This window comes from Numida meleagris, chromosome 4 (assembly GCF_002078875.1).
Source record: "Numida meleagris isolate 19003 breed g44 Domestic line chromosome 4, NumMel1.0, whole genome shotgun sequence".
In the NCBI taxonomy this organism is placed as follows: Eukaryota; Metazoa; Chordata; class Aves; order Galliformes; family Numididae; genus Numida; species Numida meleagris.
The window spans coordinates 48,764,439-48,789,818 of NC_034412.1; the positions used below are offsets into that span (position 1 = coordinate 48,764,439).

The 25,380-nt window shown below is 37.8% G+C and overlaps 1 long non-coding RNA gene across 1 annotated transcript; it reads left to right on the top strand.

Moving 5' to 3' along the window:
- LOC110398997 lies at positions 9,726-12,949 on the top strand. Its single transcript, XR_002438801.1, has 2 exons — positions 9,726-9,765; positions 12,292-12,949. It is a non-coding gene; the product is annotated as an uncharacterized LOC110398997 (long non-coding RNA).

A 25,380-nucleotide genomic window follows, 5' to 3' on the forward strand; every position in this document is an offset into this window, starting at 1 on the left:
TGTCCACTGACAGTCTCACAAATGCTAAGGTGACAACAAAGGCCCTTTATTACCCAGTTAAATACTGATAGATAGCTGCTAAACAATTAAGTAAAAGCTCTTAGAAACAAAGCAACACCCCTCATCTAGATTCACACAAGAGATATTTTACACAGTTGTTAAGCATCTCTCTAAAGGCAATGCAATGTAAATGTAAGCAATGTACTGACATGCAGGATTTAAAGGATTAGCCAAGAAATGAGGTGTGTTTCCAGAATATTTTGTAAATTAGTGGCTCTAGAAAGAGGTTTGGGAATCTAAATGAGTATGCAAATCAACATTAGTCCTGTAAAAATCTGTAGTGAATTGTTCTACTCAGCTTTTGTGCAGGGAGAGAGAATATTGATACTGGAATACTGTAAGCAGTCCTGCTGATGTTCACTTTTTATAGAGCTATTGAAAAATGAAAGTGAACATATGATAGTATTACAAATAAAACATTTCACAAAGAGAAACTTAAAATGTTCAATCTGTATTGCTCTCTATCCCCCCAAAAAATTTAAAAAAGAAGATTGACAGGCAACCTGATTATGTAACGCTATTTCCTTCCTGGAGAGAAAATGATGTTCGTAATCTTTCACATATTACAGAAATACAATTCCAGTTTCAGAAACTGGAAGCTAACGTGAGACAAATTCAAATAACAAATGAGTTCCAAGATCTAAAAGCAAGAGAGACAGCCATAAAACATCTATCAAATGAAGTGGTCTCTTCTGTGCTTGCTCCTTCCCTTGCCATCAGTTAGCCAAAATCAGCTATCCTTTTGGTGGACTCAAGCTGCCTTAATCTAAATGGTAGTCCATTCAGAAGGAACTGGTTGAAATGCTGCACCTTCCTAAATAAGAGTGGTCTCTGTGATCCAATATCTCATCTTGAGCTCAAGCTTTCTTCTCACATTCTTGATTGAAATACAAGTATCATTGCACACCTAATATTTTCATGAGGCTGTCTTATTTGTGGGCATGTGACAGATGTGCAAGTGCACTGATGTGATTTTGAGTGTGAACAGTGACACCTATGTTATACAAAAAAGGGATTGGGAACTGAATGTCTACATAGGCTGAACATCTTACCCACCTAGTAAGAGGGTATCGTTCATTTCTAAAAAACAAACAAACAAAAACAAAAACAACAAAAACCATAAGCAAAAGCAATACAACCAATATTGTTAAGACCTTTTTATAAACCCATGAAACTAAATTACTAAGAATGAAAATTCCATGTTTTACACTTTTATGATAAAACTCAGTTTTGCCTTAACCATCTCTATTTAAATATTCTTTTCAAAATGAAGAATGTTTGTTACTTGATGCTTTTATGACAAATCTAAACTATTCCATTGTAAAAGAGTTCTAACTGTTTAATATTTACCTCTATTATATGTATGAGCACACTAATTTATGATAATGATAATACAAGATAGACTACCTTGCCAGAAAGGTGGAGCCCAGTGTAGCAAGGCAGATGCTAGCACTGACTTTATTCATGTCCTGTTTAGGTTTATGGTGGCTAGGTAGGAAATGAGAAATGCAGCTTAACTTCTTTGTGTAGGTGTTATCATAAAAAATATTAGACTTCTGAGAGTTTACTGTTAGGCATGGTAATAGAAGGAGAAGAAAGGATGGATAGATTACATTTTAGCTAGCAAACAGTGTAGAGAAATAGATAAGCAAAGGGAGGTCAGAATATAAATGGTGTAAAAACCAGGTATATTACTGACAAAAAAAAAAAAGGGTTAAAGATGGAGCTGAGAATAATTCTGGTACCACCATAAAGAAGAAACTACACCACATGTGGAAAAATCTTATCTAAGCTAGGAAAAGGTTCCATTTGAGAAATGCATAAGTAATATTTTGAGTAAAGGGTGACCAGTTCCTTATCCTCTCAGAAAACCTATTTCTTGGTGGCTGAGAATGCCATCAAGATGATCTAGCTAAGAAGCAGGATGCAAGGAAGGAAAAGGCATATAAAATGAATTGTACGTGTCTGAAAAACAGAAGAATGCAAATCAAGGCAACATAAATTCAAAAAAGAGAGGGAGAGAAGGTTACTCTAGGGGCTTTATCTCTCTCCCCCCACAGGATACAAGCTATTTCCTTTGACTTTTGCAATAGTAATTTCAGAATTCTACTTCTGGCACTGTCTGAGCTGCATGTATTTTCATAACTTGGCAAGAAGACATTTAGAAGATAGAAGTTCTTTTATTTGAGACAGGGAATTCAACATATTGTGCAGTGACAGTAAAGAATGCATTTCTCCACTGAGGTCACCATTGCACAGACAACAGTAAATTTGCCATTTCTTATTTTTTTCTCTGTTTGACTTTGCAGTCTAAATAAATTTCTTCTCTTCATTGGGTAATTGTCCACATGGAGTCCATTTTTATTGTGCACGTGCTCATGGCTAGCTTCAGGCACAAGGAGCACGTACAGTCCAAGAATGGACCACATATGGATAACACATTTCAAAGATGTACAGATACTGAGAGGTAAGTCCTTGTTAATGTACAATTTACTGTGCAGTATTGAGAAAATGGAGTTCTCTGACCATTGCCAATGCAAATTGCTGACCTCTCATAATGTGCATTGGATAGACTGAGTTCTGTCTTCTCATCATATTTTCACTACTGAGTAATTCTACAACATACTTTAAGACAATTAACAATTCAATAGAATGGAATAATGTTGTCCATTTATAAAGTACATAAAGCTGACTAGAGAGGGAAAAATTAATTTCTTATAATATACATCAACATGTTATATTTCTTAGAGGTAACTACTTACAGTGTTATATAAAAATGCTGAACAGCGTGACCAACAGTAATGGCAAGGGGAAAAGCTATGGCTTTAATTAATGAAGGCAGTTATAGGGCATAGGAATAGCCATACTGGCTTAGATCAAAGCCTCAGTCTGTAATGGTGACCAGTAGCAGATGTTACAGGAATATAAGAAAGAGATGGTAAGTCCTGCTTTTTTTGAGCAGTCAAACACTGTAAGTTTATACAGACAGACTTTCCTGAGGAGGGCCAGATACACAATGAGGTAACAACTGACTGTATCTTTAACTGCTTATTAACAGAAGTCTCCATTTTCCAGAGTCCTGTTTCATGTTGTGAAAGATCACATTCTCTTGCTAAAAGATGAGAAGTGGCTACATATTGCTAATATTCACTGAGCAAAGGGTATCACCCTCTTCAGGGGAGCTATGGCACATTACATGCCAAGATCAAGCAAAATACCTGAAATGTAAATCTGAGTTCATTCCTCATATCCACCGAAATGACTGAAATTGCTGGGTGTCTGTCATCTTTCAGTGTCAGTATATAAAACTCACAGACTAAATCAGATAACTGACCCTTATTGAACTGACAAATTATTACTTTGATTTTTAGTTTTATCTAGTATTAAAGGTATAAGTAAAGCACAATTTAAGAAAAATACAATACTTAAAATATGTATTTTGATTCACTGAATGGTACTATTTCTTCTTTGCAAGAGGAGACACTTTTTACAGTTTTACTGGGACATAAGAAATATGTTTTTAGTAATTTATTTATTTATGGACTCATTCAATCAGTAAAAATAAGTAAACTTACAAAGTCACCATAAAAAAAAATATAGTGTAATTCCACTTTTAAGTAGTAGCCAATGGCTGCCAACATGCAGCATCACAAATCTTTGCAACTCGGTTATATAGCTGTCAGATACAAAGGAAAAGGGAAGAACTGAAATCATGCCTAAGCTGCACCTGCCTTACCAACCCACTGAATAGAATCTGAGTCCAAAATTTTTGTCAATTATCAAAAGAAGTAAAAGCAGAAAAAAAAAACAAACCTGTTTCTAAAAGAGCTCCCTCCTGTAATTGTTAAAAATGTTATGATTAAACGCTCATTTTAAGGCTATTTTTTCCTTCATCGTTAAGCTACACTGGAGTGAATCCAGTGATCTTTGCGTTTGTATACAGTATGCGTACAACAAAGCAAAATGCATCAGATTTGCTTTAGGTGGACATTAAGAAAAGAAAAAGAAATATCTGGGCTTTTTTCTTTCAGCTTGATGAACAAGTTGTGTGACTTCCCATCTGCGAATGTTGAAATAAGGCAAGGAAACGAAAGTTATTTCTTCACTCTGTCTTGAAAAACTGAGTGTATGTGTTCAAATCAAAAGTAGCCAATGGCAAGTTCAAAGCAAGATTCATAATCCAGTAACTTTAGAAATCTAGACCCACCTTTACATTAATCTAATCTTATGCCACCATGTTTCCATTGAAAATGACATAGTTACCCTGATATGAAGTTAGGGAATGGTTTAGTATTTAGTTGGGCAATGAACATGGGACCAGAAGTAGAACTACATCTCCCAGCTCTTCATTTACTTCCTTTTATTTGTATCCTCTGGTGTACAGAATATAAAATTGTTCTGGTTGTATTTGCTTTGTGAATCAAACTAATGATTAAGAGCTTAGACTGATCAAACAAACAAACAGAAAACAACAACAACAAAAACCCCACAAAACAAACACAACAGCAACAAAGAAAAGCAAACAAAAAAAAACCTCCAAAGATGTCAATAATGAAAAAGAAGATTCTCATTTTCTTAACACTTCAAAGAGTAAAACAAGGATTTCATTACTCAATAGCACAAAATGCTATAATGAAAATTGTAATGGCAAGGTCAGAACTTCAAATCAGAGTGGTGTTTCTTGATTTCATTGGTATGTCTGAATACTGTCTTTGAGGGAATATCAGATCCTGTGTGGAAGGAGCATAGCAAAATGAGTTGGTGTTCATTTCTTTCAGCTTACATACCTCCTCAGATGAGAAAGGGTTAAGCATGAAATAGGGATGCATGTGAAAATATATGGGTGAAGTAGGAAAAAAAATACTATTCTAGCTTGAGTCACTCCATCTGTTCCCTTAATTCAGTGGCAGACCTTGACTGGACCCTGGGATCTGCTAGTCCCACACTTCACACAACTTCGCTCTGTAAATTAAGTTGTTGGCCTCTGTTGCTGAGGGTTTAGGAAGGTGAGTGATGACCTTGGTTTGAGTATGTTTGTATAGAAACATGTCACTGCAGGATGATGTCTTTCCTCCAGGGACATAGGGCCCAATACTAACCATTTGTTAAGAAAATACCAAAGCTAAACATATCCAGTGTATGAAAGGATCCTACGCCCTTGCCAAGTGTAACTTTCACTCATCTTTGAAACATCAACGTGCAATGTATTTTAAAGGTTATTTTTAGCACTTGTCTTTTAAACTGTTTCCCATCTGATGTTAACATCTTGCAACTTTAAAACTAATATGAGTTATTTTTATTATTGAAATGGGAAATCTCTTTAATATATTGTAGTATAGTAATATGTTTAGTATGTACTTTAAAAAGGAGATCTAAAATAGTATTTATGCTCAAGAATGAGGACATGTAATTCCAGAGAAGCCACATCATGCTTTCAAGTTTGATGTTTCTTTATATAGCAAAGCTTAAAAATAAAATTTTAAGGAGGTTATAGTTCTTCTTCTTCTTCTTCTTTTTTCTCTTTTCATCTTCCTTGTAGTATTTTCTATGCATAGAAACATAGCAGTTCTCTAGGTTTTTGAGTTCTAGTGTATGTGTGCTGATGTCTGGAAAATTCCTTGAGAAATAATCTGAGAAATCTTGTTGTTAAAACGCAGAAGTTGTCTTGCAGCATTAATTTTGAAGCTGGATGAGATCCTCTTGTTATCCCATGCTGGTTCAGTCAGAACAGTAGCTATCCTTAGCTCATGATGTCAGCAAGAAAACACAGAAAGGTATTTTGGATTTGAAACAAATTTTTCAAATCAGGTAGTCTTAAAACTGAATCCTCAAGTGTGTATTTAGATACCTAATTTTAGGCATCCTGAACTGCTGGCCTTGTTTAATATTCCTATTCAGGATTGATTAATGTACAGTCAGGATGTTTTTCCATACAGGCAGCCTATAAATGTTACCTTTCTAAAGTTCAGTCCATACTTACTTGGTGTATCTTCAAATAATTTATCTTCCTTCCCCACACTCTTTAAATATTTCAGCCTATTTTAGGTTATGAAACAGTTGTGAAAATGCTGATTTGGCTCTAGAGCTTTTACAAAGTATGAGACAGAGCTAGTGTGGGGAACAGCACTTTGTTTAAACAGGAGAGAATGAAATCTTAGCACAGTTAGAGTCAGTGGAAGCTCTGCCACTGGCTTTCATGCAGCCTGGATTTTAACTAGAGAGCTACCTTTGCTCTCAGGTGTTGTAAATCAAGGAAAACTGTAGCAAAGATGTGACAGTACAAAATATGAAGCTGGTATTGGAAAGGAAATCAGACTGAAAACTGTCAGAAGAATTGTCATGAACTGATCAAAGTAAAGTACCTATATTAAAGGAGGGTGCATCTTAAGTTTTTCTATAAAACTGCAACATTTTCTCTAAAACTTTGTTTCAAGAAAGACTGTCTATTTCTCTGTGGAACCATTCCCAATAGATGCATTGTTAAAAGTAAACAATAAGAATAGTGCCTGTTGTTCTTTGCTTCTTCCACAGAGAAGGGCTACCAAAGTTACATAAAACCGATCATGAATCATTTCAAAATGTCTCTTTTCTTCCTTGTGTAAACAATCTTTTTGTCGTACTTGAAGTCTAGAAAATTCCCAAATCCCGCTAGCTGTACCATAAACACAAAACTAGCCACACGTTTCAGTTGTTCTTTTTGTGCCACTGCGTCCTTAAATTTCTTCTCTTCAAAGGATCCTCGTAGGAATGACTTAACGTAAAGAATGCACCCGATCTCTTTAGCTGAAAATAGGCTTTATTTAAAGCCAGCATTTTATGTTTTTTTGGGAAGCTGTCGTTCCGTTACTTTTCACATAGGTCAAAGCAGAAAAATGAAGTCCTTGAAAAGAAGAGCAGGAACTAAAGTTCATTTCTCTCAGGAAAAACATATCTTTTAGTCAAGCCAGTCCTGAAGAGAAGAAAAAAATGATTGGACAGTCATGTGGAGAAATGTTCAAAGTGCTTTCTGAGCGAGAAAACACTTTAAATTTAATAAATTAATAAACTGTTAAATAAACAGAATAAAATGTCAAGTGCATTTTGTTTTATTCTGAACATAAAGAAGAGAATAACAAGCCCTTTCAACAGCAGTCAGGACAACATTCCCAAAATAACTTCAAGAGATGGAAAATGCTGCATTGTAGGAGGGCCACAGTTAGATGTCCTTCAACATAGCTTAAACAATCTGCTGGGTATAAACCACCAGTCTTCACCTCCTTCACACGTACAACTCCACTTCATAACAAATATTAATGGAAAGAAATAAAACCTTTCAAACCTTCACCCAATACCAGAGAGGTCTCAGAATTTGAGCTTTCATGGGTATAGTGGAAATGCTAAGTCACAGCTTGAACCAGTGATTGAACACCTGGTGGGAAGGCAGGGCCAGCCCAGGGGAGCTCAGGTGCATGCAATGAACCTGAGTGACTGGAAGGGGTGGAGCCAGGATCCACCCCTTCCCAGCCCTCATTTAAGGGTTGGCAGTGGAGGTAAGGGATGTCTCTGGAGTTCTCCATGTGCTTCAGGCCTTCTGAAGGTAAGCTTTCTCTGGAGCTGCCCTACCTCATGGGATAAAAACCAAGAGGCTGTGCTCTGTTCTTTCAGTAGGGAATGGAGTCCTTCACCTTTTATTTCCAGTGATCATATTTCCTATTCTACCCTATCTATCATGGACTAGCTTCCTTTAGCTAAACATTTTGTTAGTCCTTTAGCTAAACATTTTGTTAGTCCTTTAGCTAAACATTTTGTTAGTCCTTTAGCTAAACATTTTGTTAGTCTAAACTCCACTGAGGAGACCCACGCAGAAATCTCCCTGAAGTTCCTCTCCCCTGAGACTAATAGCAAATGCCATAAACCAACAGAGAAGTAAAGCATCTATTAAAGACTTATTAGAGCTGCAAACACTTCAGACTATTCCAGTGACAAGTGAGTATGTCCACCTACTTGATCTCTGTCCCTACCCATAGAGGGAAGGTAGTGCCTCATTTTACATCAGTTCTATTGTTGCGTTAGTGGAGCACTTTTGTGTCATACCTACAGCTGTTCCTTCTGCTTCTCTATTTCTTGCGTTATTTACTGCTACTTTTTGCTACCAGGTCTGAGGAAGAATAAGATCATCCTGAGCACAAAACAAAAAAAATTTCTTGAGTTTGTTCCCCTTTGCTACTAATTCTTCTAGAGTTCTGATAAAGAATAGTGAATGAAGTAATAGGGTAACAGGGTCTCCTAAGTAGTATTTTGAAGAGGGATAGTAGTCTGGTTCCTTTTCTCCCTCTGAGTTGTACTAGGATATTCTAGTCTGTGTGAATCTGGCACAATTAGAACAGATTTTTAAGGGTACATTTTTATTTTTTACCTCAGTTTAAAAACAGAACACGGAAGCAATGCTTCCTTTCCTAAGGACCAGTTACAGCAGGCTTTAAGGTAGAGGAAAGGCGCATGGGCTAAACAAAACCTGTTTGTGCTTGATTCTTTAAGTCATTTTACAAGCCTGCTTGAAGACTTATATGAGCTCTTGTCTTGAAGATCTTCCTGTGTGGCTTGTCATCTGCTTGTCAACTGTGTATATTCTTAAACTGGCTAATGCAAAGATGGGGAAAAGGCTGGGTTTTTTTCTTATTTTCCCATTTTCTGCTCTTCAGTACTCCTTCTTCAGACAAGCTTGCAGTAAATAATATCTCTTAAACTGAGTTTATTTCTTATTATATTTGTAACTGGTGTTGTAGCCTTGCTGACTCATTTCTGTCCCTGGTTAGTAGCAATAGCTGTAGATGTTGGCTGTTTCCATAGCCATAAGGTCTGAGCAACCAGAGGACTGAACAAAAGAACAGCAGAAGGAGGAATATCTTAAATGTCTTCTCTTTGTGCTTATTAATGCTCACTGTGGAGTTACACCCTGAACGCTTCAGATTTTATTTAAATCTTTGGAGTTCAAAAGGGGATGGTGTGGCTTTTTTCTGTATCCTTTTACAGTTTTGTTATTTATGTCAAGATAAGTGTTTTGGTTTCAATCAGTAGATTTGTAACATATGCAATTACATCACCTCTGAATCCTTCCTAGAATTAATTGCTACTAGTGAAGTATGAAAAGTGTGACCCTGTACTGCATGCAGACATGAAAATAATGGCTTGAAATTTTAAACCATATTTTCTCCCGTAGTATTTTTAGTAACTTTTTAAAAGGAGAGACTGTAGATGTCAGTCAGTGTTCATGTGCGTGCCTGTGACTATATTTCTATTTTATTAAGAGTTTAATATTGCTTCTCAGTATTTCAAAGCCATAGGCAAAAATGTTAATGAAAAAGATACATTTCCATGGCAAGTACATGGTATTGTAAACAGAAAACAGGTCTAGGTTTCAGAATCTAGATTTGGACTCCATTCAGAAGTTCATAATTCACGCTCCTCTGCTCCCTTTTAGAAAAGAACTTAAAGACTGAAATTTGGCATGGTTGACATCTTCATCTGTCGCACTGTTTCACCGAGCTGAGATGTTTGGATCCATGTTCTGATGGGCAAGTTCTGTAACAAATTACAAGAATTTTACCTGGCAGCCTTTAAGAGTTTTTCTGCTATACGCTTATTTGCTTTTTTTGGTGATGCTCTTCTGTCTTTGTTATGATTTAGTTAAGAAAACCACCCACCATCAGAGTGCCTAAAGAACAGGTAATTCCCCATTCGTTTCACTTAGAATTCAACTCAAGTTCAGTTTTAGTTTTATTACTCTTTCCTTTCTTGGTTTGGTATTCTGGGATGTAAGGGGAGTAATGCAAACCCAAGATTGCCTCAATGCGGTTCTGAGGTAGATGGAGCAGAGGAAGCAAGTGAGACCTGGGCTTTTTTGGGGCAGACCACCTCCTCCACTTCTTCGTCTGCTGGGCTGTCTTGGGACACTACACATTCAAAAACAATCCCCAGTGTCTTGGAGCAGGGAGGAGTGAAATAGACTTGTTCAGATGGGGCATTCCCAAACTGAAAGCAGTTTGGTTGTGCTAGCATAGCCCTGCACTGCAGCCAGCCCATCTCACCCTGGTGCTACTGGGGGAATATCTCAATATTCAGGACTCAAACTCCAATGGTAATGGCAAGGAGGAACTCATTACAGGCATTGCTGGTGTCCAAACAAAAACAAACCTTGGAAACCATGTACAAGAACAAAGTTAAGGAGATGCTGAAGTTGAAAAATCTAGGATTTGAAAGTGGTAGCACCAAATTTATACATATACAATGTAAATTTATATTTTAAAATATTTTTTATTTATGCAGTTTTAATTCTACCTGTTACAGTGCTCATGTGTATTAGGTTATAATTTTCACTTTTGCTATCATAAATGGAGGAAATAAGTAGTGCAAAATTTGTAGCAAAGTGGTGACTTGCACATATACAGTTGGAGAACTTTCAAATATACAAGAAATCCTTCTAAATTAGGAATAATAGTCCCTTAATTTGGGATATTTTGGGAGATATGTATCTTAAGACCTAATTTGAGGAGTGACTTTTTTCTTCAGCTTTCTAAAAAGACTCCCTGATATTTTAAAAATGGTGGAAAAAGTGTGTAGTGGACTCAGAAGTCAAGTCAGTAGCAGCTTAAATCTTTTAATGCTTCTCAAAGAAATGTTGTAACTTCAGCCTTCTGACTTAAGTAGGAAGGGCAGACTTTAAATGTATTAATCACAACAGAAATTATATCAATACTTTCCAACTGTGCTGAAATACTAATTTAAAGTTTTCTACTGTGAGGTACATTAAATAACGATGGGAGAAAATAAGAAAACAAGAGAAATTGATCTAATACTATGCTAGATCAGTTCTCTATTAATTTAAAGATCTTTTTACGTATATTTTCTGTTCTTAATGATCAATAAGAAATTTTGTTTCCTTTTGATTCAGCGCTTTCTTAGTTTAGATTTATAGCTACTGAAATCGCATAAACACTGTGTCATAGTAGGTTATTTGAGGGGTTTCTATTGCCACCTAGTGGCTACCTTTCCTTGTGCTCTGCGGCAGGATTTTTCCCTCCGTGGGGAAAATGAGTTTACTGGCAAGTGAGGGAATGATGCAAGAGTTTCTTCTTCAGACTTACATAAAGAACAAAGGTGAAGTTTAGGTGTCCTGACTATATGGACTGAAAAGGAATTCTTAGAGCAACGAAGATGCTCTCCATCTCTCTTAAATTAAGACACATATAACAACAGTAGTGAATGCTACTTGAAAAAGAGGCTATACTAATGTGCATTTGTTAGTTTGAAGCAGGTGATATGAGTTTGATGTAGTTCTTCTTTGGTTGAGTTTTAATTTTCTGTAGCATGTGCTGGTTTCCCAGGAACTGATTTTTACCCCAGCAAAAACTGCTTCTACTCTTCAGAAGAGTGAGAAGTTTGCATTGCTCTTAATGTATGTTGGGAAAAATCGCATGAAATATGAAGTCTTCAGTTCTAGTCAATCTTACTCAGTAACAGTGGATGTAAAACAATCTTCTGATCTTTTACACTTGCACACTTATAATTGAGAGTTGAAATAGAAATGAAAATAGTAATCCAAAGTGAGAGTCTCAGTCACCTCTTATCTGTGCCAATATAAAGATTGAGCATGCACTGAAGCCAATGAAGGAGGTCATATCTGTGGAGATGAGACCTGCTGTAAATAGAACTAGAATCAAGCCCACAAACTTGAATAAAATGCAGATGGCTTTCCTTGTACCTGCTCTCACATGGATAATATGGTACTGTAATATGGATTATACTGTGTAATACCTGCTCTTAAGAGCTCCTCATACCAGAGTTTTATTTGCCCACAAAGAAGTTGTTCAAAATATCCTTCCTTTCTGATTCAAAACTTTCCTTCACCTAAACTGCTAACATTTTCAGCATAGGTTAAATATGTATCTTCCATTTCTTTAAAGTTCTATTTTAATGATAAATAAACTGTAAGTGTTAATTTTGCCTCCACAGATTAATCAGAACTGGTGTATTCTGAGTAAAAACTCCTCCTTTTAAAGTAAACCACACAGGTTTGTCTGGGCATGCATTCAGTGCTAGGAGACTTGTCTGCTTTTAAATTTTCCTCAGCATACATGGTCACACTGTTTAAATGCATTTTTAAAGTATGGAGCAAACTGCAGAAAGGGAAAAATAGTAAAGTTTGATATGTTATCTCTGTACACATGCAGTTAAGTTATAACTCTCTCTTAGTGGTGTGCCTTTTCAGAGCCACGAGAACTGCCCATCTGAAGTGGACATCTGCAGCTGGAGGCTTTTCTGAGCGATTTTAATGCCCAATAAATTGAATGGGAGAAGGAGGACTGCTAGGAGGTTGCTGTGGGACTCAAGAGCATGCATCATTTTTCCCATTTGGTCAAAGCCTTCCTCTTCCTGAGTGACTTTGACCAGTTCACTTGGGTTCAGATTTTCTAACTTATGGAAATACTTTAGAAAGGACCTACTTTTTACATACTCTGTTTTCCAACTCTAAAATAACATGCCCCACAAAATCACTTCTTTTCTCTATCTTGTCCTTATTTATGATAACACTTAAAGAACAAAGAACTTACCTGGCTTTTGTCTCAGCAAATCCCACCAAAAGACTGCAAGATCTTGGAGGCTTAGTCTGGCCTTTCACAAGAGGATCTACCTCATGATGAGGAGGCCCTGTGCTGGTCTTAGACCTTGAATTGCTGCCACATATCAGGTAGTAAAATAAAATAGCAAACTGGTGTGGATGGCCATTCCTCAAAGAGTATGGCTTATTTGCACTGAGACTTCTGATTGCAGAATGAGAAATTACAATGATTGTACCCTGGAAAAAAATGAGCACAGCTAATAGAGGAGACAGTATGCTAAAGGAAGTGTATGGAGGCTATCTGCCAATCCTGCACTGATGCTTGCTTGACAGTTCCAGGACAAGAGCTATGCTAATTGCCCTGGGAATAGTAGTGTGTGCTGTGATTACTGACTGAAAGAGAGCCAGCAAGCATCAGCTGGGGCTTGCAATTCCTGTTTTCTTATTCAAATGACAGCTATTCATCTATTTAGTTGTGTGTATGTGCATATGTATGTAGATACAAAAATCTGACTATAAAAAAAGATTGAATTCTGGGTTCATTGGGCTAATTTTTAGTGTCCTTTTCTATTTAATGAAGTGTTTCAACATTCATCCTTCCTATAGAGTTTGGTAGATCTGATTTAAATCAGGTTTTTGACTACTTTAATTTTTCAACAGGCATTTCTCGGTTGCAGACCCTGCCTTTGCTAGTACAATAACTATATTTGAAGCACGCTGAATGCGGTTTATCTATACCTACTCCGGCCTGCTTGCTGTGTTTTTTGACTCAGACAGATATAAACTCGCCCAGTGTGAGCATCAGAGCAGCAATGTTTAAGCTAGAGAAGCCTAAGAAAGATTTCTGTTAGAACATAACATAGTAAACCTTGGCAACTAATTGAGAGGGTGAGAAGGTCATGGGGAAATACTGGTCACTTGGATGCCTGAGATTGTAAATATTTTTCTGAAATGTTTTGGCATTTGTGTGGCTGCCATGAGTGAGTGAAAAAAGAGAACGAGGCACATGGGGGAAAAAGCTGAAACAGTCAAGGCACAGAGAATTGCTTCTAGCTGCTCCCCAGCAGGGTTGATGATTAACAATGGTCTTTCCTGAGCCTCTGGGTTGCTCAGAATACAGATGGCCCCTACAGTAGCCCACTGAGGTGAGGGCAGGAGCTCTGTGTCCCGGTATAGTGAGATGGCTGAGTCCTGTTCAGGTCCTCACCAGTACCTTAACTGTGCCCAGCAAAGATTTTCCTTAACAGCTTAGGATGCTTTGGACAATGGGAATGATGTTTTTAATCATGAAAGCTTGATGTGATGTTGAAACTTTCCTTCTCCACTATTTTCTGGAGGAATTAATTTGATAGAACAGCAGCTTTTTAAATGCTGATGTTACCAGTTGACAGTGTGCTTTTTATCTCCTAGATAGCCATGGGCAATGCACTTATTGCTGTTCATCTAGGTTTTACACATTGATGAGTGCCCATGGGAATATCCCTGGCCTGAATGTGTCTGCTCTGTATGGGGTATCTCCTACCCAAATGGTGTGTCAAGAGCAAGAGGAGGATGTGTTGCCTGCCCATCATCCTTCTCCACAACTGGGAGACCAGGCAAAATGTAATAAGTCTTCCACATTCATGTGTTCCTGCAGTACCATTGCAGAAGCACATCAAGTCTCTGTACCAAGGGGTGTGATTTAAATAAGTAGTAATCCCTTTTCCCTTCAGTGAGGCACAGCATGTTTTTAAATCCTATTAAGGCCTGTTGTACTTAAGCACATACTTAAAGTTTGGTGTAGCTGAAAGGAAGACATGAAAAATGAAATCAAAGCAATGCAATTGTACCTGCTAGTTTAACGAAGGGCAACTTTATGCTTGGTGTGTGTGGATTGCAGCAAGAGAATCTTATTGACCTGTATGTTCATATAAAGATGACTTTGCAACATTTATTAGGGAGGACTGCCCACGCTTCATTGGTTGTCTATGATTCAGTGAGATCATAGTTGTCTTCCTTCCCAAAAGATTTGCCTAGGTCACATACAATTGTGTGTTTTTCCTTCTACTACATTTTGGCCCAGTAAAAGCATTTGCAGAGAGAGAGAGATGTTAGCCCTCTCTGAAGGTAGCTTGCATTTGGAATAAATGTCTCAGGAAACTTGTTTTCCATGTAAATTAACTTTGAAAAAAACTCTCAAGCTCGGAGTTGGAGAAAGACAGGGAAGTCAATCCCAGTCTCAATGAAAATATTTTGTAAGAAATATTCTTAACTAAAAAAACCCAATATATCAAATTATTTTCCACTCGCTGATGATTCTGAAACTCCTTCACTCCTGGGAAAAGTAACGTTGCTGAGGTGGAGGTAAAAATGTATCAGCGCTCTCAGGCCCCTAGGGAACTGTACTTCTTTCCTCTCTGATGGCACACAGTTCATTTCCTGACCTCTGCAGAGACTTGGGGGGGGGGGGGGGGTTGTTTTTGTGGGGGGGGGGGGGGGGGGGGGGGAGGAACATAATCTTCTTTCCTCCCTCGGGGGGGGGGGGGGGGGGGGGGGGGGGGGGGGAGTGGAAGGAGGTTTTAAAAAAAAAAAAGGGAAAAACAACCCTTAATTCTAAGGAACGAATGTGGAGTTCAACTTGAAATATAGGAAGACAGTTTTCCAAAAGTTGTAGCTGTATTTAGCATCTGAGTTCATGAGATCCATGTGTCCCATCTTTTTCTCCAAATCCTGGGGGGGGGGGGGGACATTTATTTTGATAGCCTGAAAGGGAAAAAAGTCTGTTCATCAATTTCCCCCCTTTTTTTAAGTGATAACCACTGACTCTACCCGTATGTTATCTTTATCCTGAGGCAGCAAATTTATCATAATTTATTCTGGTATATTCTAAATTTACCATGTTGATTACTACTGTATAAACAATGTCTGGCATTTGCCTCAGCCAAAGAATTGAGGCTGGCGCTGATTTGGAGTAGTGATCTGTGGAAGAGCTTCAATTTACTGAAGTGGCTGTAGTATCGGAACAAACACCAGAGATAGATAGCAAAGGATATGGTGGTTTTAAAAGGAAAAAAAAATAAGGATTCTTCTCTTGTGTAATGCTAATGAGTCACTTACTGAAATATATCTGTTTGGAAAGGCAAGTCCAAATGACACAAGGTTAAAAAGCATTAGAAAGTGTTCTGCAAGTACAGTGGGCTGGACTCTCTCATAGAAAAGCTGCTCTTAATGCTTCTTAGGGATCAATGGGTAAGGGTTAAGGAAGTCTTTTTCTAATTACTCCATACAAATAGAAGCAGTAACATGAAAGCATCTTCATGAGCTTGGATTGAAACCAGTCCTAATCTTAGAGACTAGAAAGGATTTAAGTTTTCACCCCTCAAAAAAATGTGAAGAGGAGTCCTGTAACTGGAGATAAACTTCTATCTACAGGAAGATGTGAATCATTTGATGAGTTAGTCAAACAATAGATTTACCAAAATAAATATACCTGAAGCCCCACACAAGAAAGTGGAAGAAGCAAATTCTTTGTCTGTTTCCCCGTACAATCTCAAGGTGACTTTCTTCGCAGATTAATGGTAATTCTAATTTACATGCGGAAATTCTGCAACGAGTCTGAATTTATGAAGGAAACTTAAAAATGTAATGAGCTCTTTATATAATAAGCATGTTCAGGGTTTCATTTCTTCTTGCCAGATGTCTGATTCTCTGTAGTTTTATGAGTATCTTTACACCGGTATGCTGCCTCTTCTGCACAGGGGCCATGGGAGAGTTGTGACTGACTGAAATGAGACTACAAATGTCTAAATGACTTCCCTGGCTAGGATTCCCCTCTGTTCTTCCCTTTTTCCTCCTTCTGTGGAACCTACCCAGACAAGGTACGGAGTGTGGTTATTAACTTTATTAATCAAAATTCAAAAAATTGACTACATTACTTAATCGTTAATCATACATTCCTGGACTGACAATGTGCTTTCTATTGTAACAAAAAGACACCAGCTAGCCAGTTCAGAGCTCTAGTTTGGATGTTTGCTGACTAAAATGAGAAATTAGCTTCTGTTATGTGCAGGGTTCATACTGTCTCAATGTGTGTGAACACGAGACCTTTTGGGCAAGACGTGTGTACAAGATTAGCAAATACATTGCTGGAAGCATATTTGAAAGTCTGTCTCTAATATCCCATGTTTTTGATTGCAATTTTTTATCTTTGCTTAATAGCGTTAAAGAAATCCAGACATGAGGTATGTTTCTAATTTTCTGAGTTAAGGTAGACAGACAATTTCAAAGTGTTTTCCTACAGCTTGGCACTTTCTATGGATTCTGCTATACTCCACTCTTCTCCTACAGGCAATGCTTAAATTCCTATCAAAATAGGATTCATTTCTAAACAGCAATGAAGGAAACAAAAATATTAAGATGTCAATAAATGCACCTTTAGCATTTCTCAAAGACACAGTGCATCCTAAGGGATGTGAGGTTGTTAAATACTCCTTCTATAAAGGAGGTGCAGTCACAGAAGCTTCTGAGTATTTGCACTGGGTCCATAATTTTCTAAAAGCTAAAGCGCATCTTAAACTCATGACATTGGTTGCTTTGGGGATAAAACTGGGATGAACAAAACCTTGCAGAAGTAACTGTTGGAATGCATCTTTTCATATATCAGTCTGCAGAGCTCTTATTTAGCCCCTGTACAGCATTTTTGATGCATGTTATAGCATCTTCCAAATAAAGGGGGCTTTGTTAAATAAACAAATCAGTGCGATTTTTAGTGTGCCCGTTGTGGAAATTATTACATGAAATGCAGACTCAAAGCTCATCTGTTCAGCTCATGCCTGAATAAATATGGGAGTGTGTGCTAACCTTTGGGCACACCACCTCACTTCTAATACTACATGCTTAAAGGTAAACGCTCACCTACTATGCTAGCTTGGGATGTAGGGTGGCTCTCCCCTTCAATCAAAACAAAGTTGCTAATTTTGAAGTTTGCTCTTAACAGGTTTCTATTCTGATATAGCAAACCTCTTATACTACAGTAGTGTGAAATCTGATTTGTGTGGCTTTCTTCTAATTTGCGTCAACTAGAGAATGAGATCGTATGAGATGAGCTGAAACTGCATATTTTTTGCCTCTGAATTATTTGCTGGTGGGCTGAGAGGGAACAACATGCCCCAGTAATTACAGGCAAAATCAGCTCCCCACCACTGCATGGGTGAGGTAGGAAGGAAAGAGGGATGTCAGGATGCAGCTCCAGCAGTGGGTGGCTCCTGGCTGCTCTGGAGCACAACTTAAGCATCCTTGTGCAAAGAGCTGCAAAAGGCATTGCAGATTGCCAAAGGCAGCCATGGGAGATGCTCATTAATCAACATTGGCAGCTTTCTGTGGCAGCCTTACCAAAACCTGTGGAGCAACAGTGCTGACTCTGCTTCAATTTCCTTCCTCTGCACTCATTTTCCTGAGTGTTTGAGCAGTTTTCTTTGGAACACATGTTTCTCCTATGTTTTTCTAGTAAATAAATGTATAATCACACATAGGTGTGAGACTCCCCATTATATAGCAGATATCTATGTATTTATGCCACAAACTGATCTTTTGCCTGTGGGTTTGAAGCCTGAATTAAAAGAGGGCACATCTCTGCAAAGACAGTTTCCCTGCCAAGCTGAAGAGAAATAATAAAAGCGTTTTCTCTTAAAGTGACAATACAAAACATTCAGCAGATACTGTCATATCTTACATTTGATAAACCATGTGCTGAGATTCTTTTATCCTCCTTCTCTATTCTCAAATCTCAAATGGCTGTTTCTGTAAAGTCAAGAGCTTCCGTAAAGAATCTTTTCAGAAATTTATTTCTGTATTATATCATAAGTCATTTCTTCAGGCGGTCTCAGATATCAGCTTCTTAGAATGCTAAGTACACATTAATAAGTATTGATTTTGAAGTGATTTGAAATGCTAAATTTCTCTTAACGCCACAACAGTCTTCTGGGACTTGATGTATATTCTGAATAGTCCTTGCTTTGAATGCTGCGTTTGGGGGGAAAAAATGCAATACTAGGAAAAAACGTAATACTCTTTTTCTGAAGAGTTTGGAGGGCATTTTGGCTGGAAGACAGAGACTGAATCTCTGCTACTGTATTCTTTATGGCCCAGTGCTGTGAAATTTAATTGGAAAGTTCATAACAGACTTGATCTTCCAGGACGAAGAATGGCTGTGCTAATGTGTTTTGTGGTGTAGCGGTTTCTTCTATGGCTTTAGCAGCTAAGTTGTGTTAGCTATACCCCAATTCGGGAAGCAGTTGGAGTTCATTCAGAACGATATGGTTAAGAATAATACGGTCTAAAAAAAATCAGGTATTTACAGTTACGCGTTTCATGTACTGCTGTGTTGCTAGTAAAGTCATGAAGAAAGATTGAAGTCCTTTCACGGAATATAATTGAGCTTTAAAATATATGTAACATTACCCTTTAATTTATTAATTGCTACCTGAATATACCAAAAGAAGATGCTCATGTTCCCTTCCCAGACTGTTAAGCTGGGAGACAGGCCAAGAAACTAGAGAAGAAAAGGATATACTGGCAAATTTCAGAAGTTGTATAGTGATCGACCCACTGGTTTTGAAACAGCTATCTTATAACTTTAGAGGTACAGAGGCTTCTTGGTAGGATTTGCTGACCACAAATCCATACTGCATTGGGTCCAGCACAGGTGGTGATCACTGCTGCAGGGCAGAGAGGTGTTTTGCTTCCTTGATCATTTAGTCCCAGTGGTCAGATTAACTTCTCCTAATGACTCACGGCTGGCACCATCTCTTCCCTTGAATCAACCAGCCAAAATCTCAGCCATGCACTACAGTATAATACTTAGGGAAAATGACAGTAACACTGTGAAGTGACTGTGCATTCTTTTAGCATTGTGTTGAGTTTAGTTCTGGGGAGGAAGAGAAGAGTAAGAAGGTGGAGGGAGCACTTCTTGAGAATAACTGAAACCACAGCTCACAGAATTATATGGAACAGGGTTGACTGGGTATTCAGCCTTCCTGAAATCAGCGAAATACACTGCAGACATGATGCTACAATATGAACTTCTAAACACTGTTCATCTTTGTGTAAGGTAGGGGGTGGATCTTCAAAGAATATGTTGCCTCCTGTGTAAGTAGTACAAATCACCATACTCTGATGTACTGTAGGTGAAAGTGGTGGAAGAGGCTATATGAGCATTTTGGGGACAAAAATTCCATCATAAGCAATAGGCAGTGTCTCCTTTTGTAAGGAGATTTATTAGATCACGAGACATGTCATAGCTCTCCCCTAACAGATTCCTTTATAGAATTCTAAAAAACACGAAGTTGATTTGGACATCCAAACATTTCTTTGGGTACTTTTATCACAAATGGGGCAGAGGAAAAATCTAAAGATGCCATAAATAGAACTGGCACTCAGTGTACATTTCCTGCAGAAACTTTTCTTTATATGAAAGCTGAAGTTTCCTCACACCTGCTTCACATTGTTGACTTATTTTCCTGGGCACTGAAATTTAAGTGGCTGAACTTCTCAACCGGCTTGCTAGTGTGGACACAGGCACTTGAAGGTAAAAGTTAGCCTTCCTGGGATAAGAATGCTGTATTTGTTTAGTTTTATCCTTATTTTGCAAGCTGTTTCCAGTATGATGAGTCTAAACACTAAAAAAATTATCTCCATCTGTTTGTTTTCATCGTTAGATTTAAACAAGATATTATGATGTCTTTGTATATAAAGTAAACACTTGCTGCTCTGACACTGCAAAATATGATGCTGTAAGCTATCTGGATTTTTTTCTGGCTCTACCTTGTGTGTCTTGGCTGTTCTAGGACTGGATTTTAATATTACTATTGGGACATCATTTTCAAAGTAGTAAACAATTAAACAGTAGCAACAGAAAAAAATGTGTGTGAAGATTTTTTTATTGTAAGGATTCAGCTGGCTCAGTTTTCTGCTTATAATGATTTTATGAGCAAACACTAAATTCCTTCTTTTATTCTTTCCTCACATGTCTTACAATCAAAACAGGGCAGGCAAAATTCGTATCATAATTTTATACTAGAAGTTAAATTTACTAATGAATTAACTCTGTGAAATATTTGTCAGTCATGAAAACCAGACTTTCTTAATCAATGGTCTCTCCACTGCTATCATACTTCCTATTCATGAAAATACAACACTGATGCTATGAGCTACATAAAACCTCATGAAAGTGTAAGTTCTTCTAATTTAATTGCAGGCAACATAGCTGTGGCCATTTCAGGGAGGAAGACGAGCTAGATAAAGTATTATGGGCCAGAGATGATTTTTTTTTGTTCAGCATTTACTTGGAAAAGAATAAGAAGGGCAAAAATGTAAAAACAAACAAACAAAAACCCTTGTATATTATTGGAAAGGATCTTACATTACTATGATAGCGTTGTTTCCCTTGTTTTCTGCAACTCAGTTCAGTAGTTCAGTTTTGGGTCTGTCACTACCAGAAAGACATTAAGGCCCAGTAGCGTGTTCAGAGAAAGGCAAAGAAAGGCTGTGAAGGCTCTGGAGCACAAGTCATGGGAGGAGTGGCTGTGAGAACTGGGATTGTTTCTTCTGGAGAAGAGGAGGCTCAGGGGAGACTTTATTGCTTTCTACAACTCCGTAAAAGGAGATTGTGATGAGGTGGAGGTCAGCCTTTTCTCCTAGGTAACAGTGATGAGAGAATGGCCTCAAGTTGCTCCAGGGGAGATCAAGTTTGGACATTAGGAAAAATCTCTTCCCTGAGAGGAGTGGTCAGGTGCTGGAATGGGCTGTGCGGGGTGTGGTGGTGGTCACTGTTCCTGGATGTGCTCAAGAAACATTCAGATGTTGTACTGAGGGATATGGTTTAGTGGGCAGTATTGGTGGTAGGTGGATGGTTAGACTAGATGATCTTGGCCTTTTCTAAACTTGCTGATTCTAACTCATTGTGATCAGGAGGGTTATATGCATTCAAAGTGAAAGATGCTGTGTTTTGCAGAAGTCCAAAGGCAAATTCCAAAATAAAATGTATTTTAAAAGTGCGTTTAAAAATGACCTGCAAGTGGCTGGACATGAAGGCAAGCATTCCTCAGCATGAGGATTCTGGTCATTGAGAAAATAATATAAAAGTGAAAAAAAGAAAACTTCAAGAGAAAATTTATCATGTGTATTTAGTACTGATTTTTATGCTATCATAGATATAGAATAGGAAAACATACATATATTGTACACATCCTGGAATTTCATACATTCTCAAGTACATTTTCAAGTGTGTTATACCTTTCTAACTCATGTATTGTCTTTTCTGGCTCTCCATTTGGAAGCTGCGTCTTCTCCAGTATGTTGAAATGCCTTTGGGTTGGGTTCCTGTGCCCCATCCACATTTGGAAAGCAGTCCTAGGTTGGACTGAGTTTAGCAATAATACAGCACTTAGTACCCGTGTGGAATAACACATAGACTTGTTAGTAGTGATAGTCCTTTAATTCTGAAGCAATGAAGAACAAATTCAAGAGCAAAAAGATGGGAAAAACAAATGTCATTATTGAGGGAGGAAAAACTTACTATGTTAAAGGTCTCATAGTATAGTTTAGATACACTGTTTAGTTTCAGAGGAAATATCAAGCAATACTGAAAATTATTCTGAAATCTGGGGAAGAAGTGGTTTTCTCTTGTAATGTGACTTGGCTGCTCAGTGGGGTGCTGGCAGTGTGGGCTGGAGATGTGTGCAGCCTACTCAGCACTGCTTGCAGGGCTGTAGCCTGACCTGTTGAATGAGGGGAGCCTGCAGACACAGCAGTCTCAGGTGCCCTTTTTCAGCTGCATCTCCCTGCAATTATACCCACACTATTCTGTTTTCTGCTCTAGTCCTACCTTACTCTTAATCCAGTGCTACAGAATTCTAGTGAGCTTCATTCTCGCAGAGGGGTAATAAAGTATGTTTTTGTACTCTGAGAACAAGACTGTCCATAGATAAAAGCAGTACAAGATAATCCAGAAAGCCCTTTCCCTCACTTCAAAACAGATTTTCTAAGGCATCCAACTGTACTGCACAACTTAAATCCTAGTGAAGTTGATCTTCTTTCCACCGATTTTAAAGCATTTTGCAACAGCCCCTGAGTAAATAATGAGAATTTCTTCCACCTCAATGTATGTTTAAACTAAGCAGTTACGTCTTTCATCTTTATTCTTTATATTGTTTCTTGTCTCTGCTTGTTATTTTAAGGAAACTGAAATATATACAGCATCTATATACACAGTGTTCATTATATATGAAGTCCAAGGGATTGACTTGGTGAAGAGATGAATATACGACTGCAAGAAACACTTCAGAGTTCATCCAGAATACAAAGATCCTCATTACACTGTAGCCTGGATTCAGTCAAAGGTGTATTTAATGGTAATTTAAGATTTTCTTTTAATATGTTTACAAACCTTGATAAATAGTTTGGAAAAGATGCTCAGAGAAAGGGAAAAAAAAAAAAAGCCTTCTGTCAATATCCAGCTTGGTGCTTAAGCCTGCAAAACTCAGGAAATGTTAATATATGTTCAATAACTAGTTAAAGAATAAAGCCAATTATCCCATCTACTGACCAATGTGAAGTTGTTCCCAGCTGTACATTCCCTACTGTCTGGTCCCCAAACTAAATACTTTTAATACCAGTCCAATACATGTGTGCATTTATGCGAGGACCTTTCACTATGGAATCACATAACGCTAGAGATATTAGCTTCTCCCTTCCAGTTTCCAAATTAACTGTTGTCTATGAATGATATCATCACTGGCATGCTGTCTGCAAGCTGTTTTTGCCATGACATGAAGTACCCTGCATCGTACTGTACATTCTGTCACACACTAGCTTTCATTTTCATTTCTGAGTGGAAGGATAAATATTGCCTTTGGAAAGTGTGGCAGCTGAGTAGGAGAGCACCATGTGTCAGAGATGGCTGTGGTTCTTGTGCTGTAATGCAATGTGCTTCAGACACTGGCTTGGATGCTCTCCACCTCTCTCCATGGAAATGAAGCCCCTTTGTTAAAGGAAGCTTAACTGAGATGACATTACCTTAACCTTAGTTACGTTACGTTAAACTTAGTTATGCTGCCTTCAAGCCTTACAATCAGTAGAAAGGCATCTACAGAAGGGCACCTGGAGTGCTAGGTGTCCTTCTCTGCCGATGGTAGAGAGGGCCCACCTGTCTAACATAGGCATCTCTGTGCATGTGGTTAGGCGGAGATTGGGCAGGATGTGATTCATTGGAATCTTTCAATATGGAGAGAGGAATAGTGAAGATTTCAGGGAAAACATTTTTTTTTTTTACTTAGCGAGCCATCATCTATGTAAACGATTGTGGTGAAAATGAGGACAAATAGGAGGATTAGAAGAGGACACATAAGGTAGTAAATAAAATCTTAAGTATATAAGCTCATTGGTTGTAACAATTTTTTTTTCATTTCTTTACTAATCACACTTTTAGAATAAATTAGGGCAGCGTGTTAGCTTTTTCCCTTCTTTAAATGACATACTGAATTGGCTTATGATGCTCTTTTTCAGAATGCTTTGTTCAGTTACCACACACACATACATAAGTATACATATATAACTAAAGACTGCTAAGTTTGTGTTATCTTGGTGCTATCAAAGTGAAGAACAATAAGAACATGAAAAACTGTGGGCCAGAGGATATGTGGAGAATTGATCATGGTAATACACAGTTTAGATTTGAAATCTGGATTTTTGGGACATGAAGAGTAGGGAAGAAGGAATTCTGGCAAGGGCGAAGAATCCCTGGAAAGTAGGAAGAACCAAAACAGGGACATGTAATGCTCTAGTTTCTGCAAATGTAAAAAACAGAGGGAAGGAAGGTAGAGGGATCATGTTCTTTATATTGGCTTTTAACATGAGATTTGTAGTGTCTGTTCATATAATATTTTCTTCATACAGATCCTAAGAATTCAAATTAAGTCACTTGGGATTTATTAAAAAAAAAGGAGCTAAGAAAAAAAAAAAAGACAACTCTCACATCATGAAGAAAGTGTTTACTTTCAACAGAATATAATGCATAATTCAAAAGAGGTCAGGGAAGAATGGGAAAGAAACCTGAACAGAAATCCACCTGGCCATTCTGAACCAAGCATACACAGCAACTCCTTAGAAGAGAAAACTTTGAAATATACACCATTGTAATAGTCTCTTCAGCCCCACACTGCTCTTTGATTTCAAAATTAAAACAAATAAACCAACTGCTCTAGATTATCATATGCCTAGCTTATCATTTAAATATATCTTTTCAGATATTACTGGGTCTTTTTAATGGATGCATTTCATGCCCTTTATGTCCATTGAAAGATTGGAACGAGTTGATGGTTTCAGATGATTTACTGTCTGGGAAATTTTATTGTTGCTTATGCAGCAGCTGCCTGTTCCCATGATCCTGTCAAAGTACCGTCTTTATATGCAGCTCTTGCTGAATGTCAGAAGTGTAACCTTGAGATAGTTCCTGTTCTGTGGCTTAAATGAGTTGCAATATTTGCTGTTTTGTTGAGAGCACTCTACTTTGAAATAATTTCATGTGGCTGCAGGACAAATTTTTGAAGTAAAACTCAAGCCATGAGAATACCTTGGAAGAATCCTGTAGCCATTTCCAAATAAGAAACTTCTGCAGGTGCCTTTGTCCTAAAGCTTGTAGGATTCTCCAAATTCATTGCAGTATCTTCAGAGCTAGTCTGACCAAG